We start from the raw sequence: 6,000 nt of genomic DNA, 5'->3' as shown, positions 1-6,000 counted from the left end.
CTGAATTGAACCTTCCAGACTCAAAGGTGGGAGAGCCTTTTGGCCACAGGGCAATTACAACCTCCTGAAATAGCGTTTCATTAGCAAGAGCACTGGGTTAGCCGGGAGAAAAGATGGATTGAAATAGTCCTCTGCCACTTAACGATTCAACTCTGGAAAAGTCCCGTTAAGTTTTCCCATTTTTTTTTTTAAGGTTTTATTTATTTATGCATGAGAGACACAGAAAGAGAGGCAGAGACACAGGCAGAGGGAGAAGCAGGCTCCCTGCGGGGAGCCCGATGCGGGACTCCATCCCAGGACCCCAGGATCACGCCCTAAGCCGAAGGCAGACCTCAACCACTGAGCCACCCCAGCAACCCTCCCCATTTGTTTAAAGGGAACACTCTACCATTCACTCCCTGCTGGGTTGAAGGAGACAGTGAGTGTGGAAGTGGTTTGAAAAGCAAAAAGCCCCTGGCAAACAAAGGATGACCAGGGAAACCTAAAGTCTGGCCTACCCGGACCAGCTTAAAGTCATTTTGTTCTTTTTTCCCCTTCTCTACCGGCAAGAACATCTGCAGGAAATCCAGGGTCCTAAGTCCCAAGATTTGCCTCCTGATGGAGCCCTCCTCCTGAAATGCCCTCTTGCTCTACTTTATAAACCTTCCTGACATCTTCGTCTCCTTGAAAGTATTTGCCTTCTGCCTTTCTACGTTTTCCTGCTGAATTAATCCATGTGGCATTCACCACTAACCCAGGTACTTGTGTCTTCCTTTCTTCACTTGGGCCTTCCTTTCTTCACTTACCAAATGAGCCGGCTGGACCACAGTGAGGCAGAAAAAGTCAAGTATGTGCAGAGGCCAGCAGGCTGGTAGCCACGTGAGATGGGTCGGGTGGGAACTGAAGATGGACAACAGGTTTGCTTCAACCGAACGGGACAGTCACACTTCTGTGCTAGCCAATTGTTGAAATGTGGGAAGGCGAGAACACTAGATCATTTGACATTTCAAAAAAAAAAAAAAAATCTGGAAATTTGAACTTTTATATGAGATCTCCTGACTTTCAAATGCTGGCAATGCTTTCAAATTTGTTAAATATGCCTCGTGAGCCAAATAAAACACATATGCAGGCCGAAGTCAGCCTGTGAGTCTCCACTTTGTGACCCAGGGCCTCTGGGTGCCTTTTTAGCTCTGAGAGCTGTGGTTTTTCTGGGCTGTGAAATCTGCTCAGAAATACCCAAAGCTCCTTCCACCTTCTTTTTTCTGCTCAGCTCCTCTTTGTGTCTCACTTGGGCTTCTGTGATGGCCTCTCTCTAGCCCTGGGTATCTGCCCCAGTGGCCCTATTTGGAAATCGTCTTTGCAGATGTAATCAGGTGCAGAGATGAGGTCATTAGGGCAGGCTCTAATTCCATATGACCAGTGTCCCTATAAGAAGAGAAGACAGGGGATCTCTGGGTGGTGCAGCAGTTTGGCGCCTGCCTTTGGCCCAGGGCGCGATCCTGGAGACCTGGGATCGAATCCCACGTCAGGCTCCCGGTGCATGGAGCCTGCTTCTCCCTCTGCCTGTGTCTCTGCCTCTCTCTCTCTCTCTCTCTATGTATGACTATCATAAATAAATAAATTAATTAATTAAAAAAAAAAAAAAGAAGCGAAGACACATGGAGAAGGTCCTTGCAGAGGAAAGATGATGGGAAGATACATGAGAATATCACCTGCTGCTGGAAGCAAAGGTTGGAAGGATGTGTCTACAAGCTACAGGATGTTTTTACACCAAAAATCACTAGGGATACCAGAAGCTAAGAAAAAGGCATGAAAGATTTTCCCCTAGAGGTGTTTTTTTTTTTTTTTTAGATTTTGTTTATTTATTCATGAGAGACACATAGAGAGAGACAGAGACATAGGCAGATGGAGAAGCAGGAACTCCATCCCTGACCCCGGGATCACACTCAACCACTGAGCCACCCAGGTGCCCCTTCCCTAGAGCCTTCAGAGGGAACATGGCTCTGCCATCATCTTGACTGACTTCCAGCCTCCAAAGCTGTGACAAACTAAGTTTCTGTTGTTTTGGTTGTTGCAACCACCCTAGGAAACAAATATACTGGCTAATCAGGGGGTGGCACCCAGACAGGAAGGAAGGCCAGCAACTCCAACCTTCTCATCCTTCTCCCCCATGGCATGTTCAGATCATGAAAACCTGACCCTCTTCCTAAATTTCAACTATTTCCCTCAGCATTTCCTTCATTTTCCAGGAATTTGCAAATCTAGCTTTGCACACATAAGAAAATGTGAATGTCATCAATATTCTTCACGGGGAGATAAACGTATACAGCTACTCATGCCTGCCAACTATCTCTTCACTGTGATAAATCAGATGAAACATCCCTTCCTCCCCCCCACCCCCACCCACCCCCCGTGAAAGATTGCATGACTTGTAGTGTGTGAAAAAGAAAAGGGAAACCAGTTGATGTGTTTTCCCATGAGAGAAGGAAAGAGGGCGGGAAGTAAAGCCCCACACACTGCTAGGTGGATGGATCATTCCCTCCATGGAAAAGATACAAAAATATTTTGATCTGTAAGTATTAACAAGGTCTTTATAGGGTAGATAATGATTATCACGCGCAGAAAGCATCCAGTGCTCACTGAAGAGAGGTACTGGAATTAGTGTGTGGATCTACAGTTAGTGTGGATCTGCTCTTTCTGTCTACACTCTACGCTGAGCATGAAGGACCCTGGTCAGGAGGGTTCTCATGGCAAGAGCAGGTGTTTGGGGAGCAGAGCACTTGCCTGTGAATCCTGCAGGATCCTACCTCTCTGGAGACTTCTAAATGGAGTAGAAAAAGTGAAAGGTGCGGAGATTTGATTTATTTATTTTATAATTCTGGGCCTGGGGTTTAGTTAGGGAGGGATGGGCAGGTGGTTTCTTAGATTTGTGACAGGGCGGGGCAGCCCCCCGTGGCACAGCGGTTTGGCGCCGCCTGTAGCCGGGGGTGTGATCCTGGAGACCCGGGATCCAGTCCCATGTCTTGTTCCCTGCATGGAGCCTGCTTCTCCCTCTGCCCGTGTCTCTACTCTCTCTCTGTGTGTGTCTCTCATGAATAAATAAGTAAAATCGTTTTAAAAAAATAGATTTGTGACAGGGCAAAAGGATAGCGGAGTGGTTAAAAGCAAAGCATGCTCATTCTGGAGCTGGATTGTCTGGGTTGAGATTCTGTTTACCAGGGGTGTCCTTTTAGACGTTACAGGGAATCTCTCTGTACCTTAGTTTCCCTATTCATAAAATGGGTGTCATGATAGTATCCACCTAATGTGGTCGTTAGAGGAATTTAATGAGTTAGTTCAAATAAAACATTTAAAATGATGTCTGACATTTCATAACCACTATAAACACATCTTATGGAAATGGTTAACAGTGGCCCCAGTGATGTTTAGTAAGACACCACCCACAAGCTCAGTGGGTTAAAGCAACACCCATCTGTGGTTCGGCTCTGCTCAACTGGGCCTGGCTGGGCCTTGGCTGATCTAGGTTGGGCGTGACTAGGGGTGGTTCCATGTTGCCTCTATTCTTTTCCTGAGATCAGTGGGAATGTTCTTCTCATGGTGATGGCAGAGGTACCAGGGCCATGAGTAGACAAGTGCAGGAGTCTTGAGTCCCCAGGAATGAAAGTGGCACAACCATCGCATCTGGACAAAGCAAGCCAAGGGGCCAACAAGGTGGGGAAGTTCAAATGCCCCACGGGGGATGGCACTGCAAGTTACATGCCAAAGCAATGGAGGAGAAACAGCCAGAGACCTGGTGCCGATAACGTGAGCTACCACAGTAACTCTTTTTATTATAATTTACCTAAGAAGTATTGGACTGAAACTGGGAAGGATAAATATAAATAACTCAGGCCCCAGCTCCCTGACTCACATCTATTCAAACAAAGAAGGGTCTTCCTGGCCATTCCTGGCTCTGGAGATTTAGATTAAAGTGTGTGTGCACCCCCATAAGCACACACGTGTTTGTTAAAATGAAATCTTTGCTGAAGGCCACCGACAACCTCCCTTTCTGAGCAGTGTTTCTGAAAGGGACTCTTCTAGGAATGATGGCTCAGGACCACATACTATTTATTGGGCCCCGGAAGCCCCATAGTGAGCACTGTGATTAAGGATGCTCAGAAATGGGACTCAGGAAGGAAGTTATCTTAGGTACCCAAGAGCTGGAGCCCCTTACCAATGGGGCGAGGGACCTTAATGGGACAGTGCAGCTCACTGCACCAAGTAAGCTTTAGCGCTCAGTTTTGTTTTGTTTTTCTCTTTTGCACTCATGTGTGGGTTTACAGAGAAATCCTCTTTATGGCAAAATGCTTTTAAAATCCTCCACGTGGAAGCAGCCCAGGAGAGGAGAACACACAGATGAGCAGCATGAGCCCAGTCGCTAGTCTCTCTTTTCCTGCCTGAGTGGCAGCTAGAAAACTCTGCATCGTGGATGAGTCATTGCAGAGAGCTGGAAGCTGAGGTTATTGGCCTGTGCCTTCACCACCACTCCTCCCATCCCCAAAACTGACTGCCAGTCTCCCCTCTAAAGTCCCTGGTGCTATGATTTCAGAGGAGAAAGAGAGAGGGGTCAGCTGTACTTCTTGGGGCCTTCATAAGTGGCTTTCCAACTTTTTCGATGGCAACCCATGCTAAATACATTTATCGTGTGTCCTGGTGCACCCACGCACATGCACAAATGTGCACACACACATCCCTTGAGATGAGTAAGGACACAACTGACCCTAACTATTGAGTGTGATATATTCTGATCCTTTCTACTCTATTACATTTAAAAGATAACGCTGATGATGACTTCTAGACTGACTTCATAATAATTCCCTGATGGGTCCTGACCCGCAGTTGGAAAAACTCTGGGCCAGCGCCAAGGTGTGCTGACAAGTAGAGGAGTGGGATGGCGACCAGGAAAGAAAACTCTTTAAGAGCACCCAGGCTTCATGCTTGTCTAAAGCAAGAGGCAGTTGGAAAATGAGGAAAGGACAGAGCAGCGGGTGTGTTGGTGTGATGTGGTGGTGTCGTGTTATCTGGAGTTGGGGCACGGCACCCAATGGTTGTGATTGGAAAGACTATTGAAGAGAATCAAATTTGGTGTTTCCTTATTCCTTCTAAAATAAATATACATAGGTTTTTAAAAAGGGAGTAACTTAAATGAAGTCATCCAGTAAGTAAGAATATAGGTGGGACCCCAATGATGTGACGTGGTGAACATGGTAGAGTCTGACAGAAGTTACTGGAAATACCGATGGGAAGCAAACCTTGTGTGGTACAGATGGGGAAGGTGGTCCACGGATCAGGCAAGTTAGGACTGTGCCCTGGGGCTGATGGTCAAGCAAGTGACAACTCCACATCTCCTGGCATCCAGGCGTTCCTTCTCTGCTCTCTGGGACTCAGTTTTGTCATCTGGTAAATGACAGTGGTCCTGTCTGTCTCACAGAACTGTAACAAGATGAGACCTGCAGAAGCACCGCAGATTCTGAATGTAGAAGGAGCTCCACAAGCTCTTATGCCCCTCTCTGTCCCTTACATCAGGAGTGGGGCCTGCGATATGGCACGTTTACCCACGTTTCTAGGTGACTGGGGCTTCATACTGGATGTGGCTGTGATTACAAGAAGATGACATGACCCCTGGTCTCTCTCCGCACCCATGTCCTAACCAACCGACCGCGCTGCATCGGGATTCAGCCGCATTTGGCAAGCTGGATGGGGTTCCACCTTGGGCCTAACAAGGAAGGATGGGTTTGTGTAAGCTCCAACACAGTGCCACTTGTCTTCAAAGCCCTCCGTGGATCACCCTCCGTGATGCTGGGTTTGACCTCCGTGAATGAGTCGCCAAGGGCCCCACACAGAAGATGGCCTGTTCCTGGGGGTGTTTATAAAGGCCCAGCACAGGCCCCACCCCCCTCATCCTGGCTTTAGAGGGGGCCAGAGCCAAGCTGACAGGCAGTCCCTGAGTCTTTGTTAAACTTGAGCTCAGATGGCCGTAGA

The sequence above is a fragment of the Vulpes lagopus genome, chromosome 8 (assembly GCF_018345385.1).
Source record: "Vulpes lagopus strain Blue_001 chromosome 8, ASM1834538v1, whole genome shotgun sequence".
Classification (NCBI taxonomy): Eukaryota; Metazoa; Chordata; class Mammalia; order Carnivora; family Canidae; genus Vulpes; species Vulpes lagopus.
Note: the sequence above shows the minus strand (reverse complement) of the source record.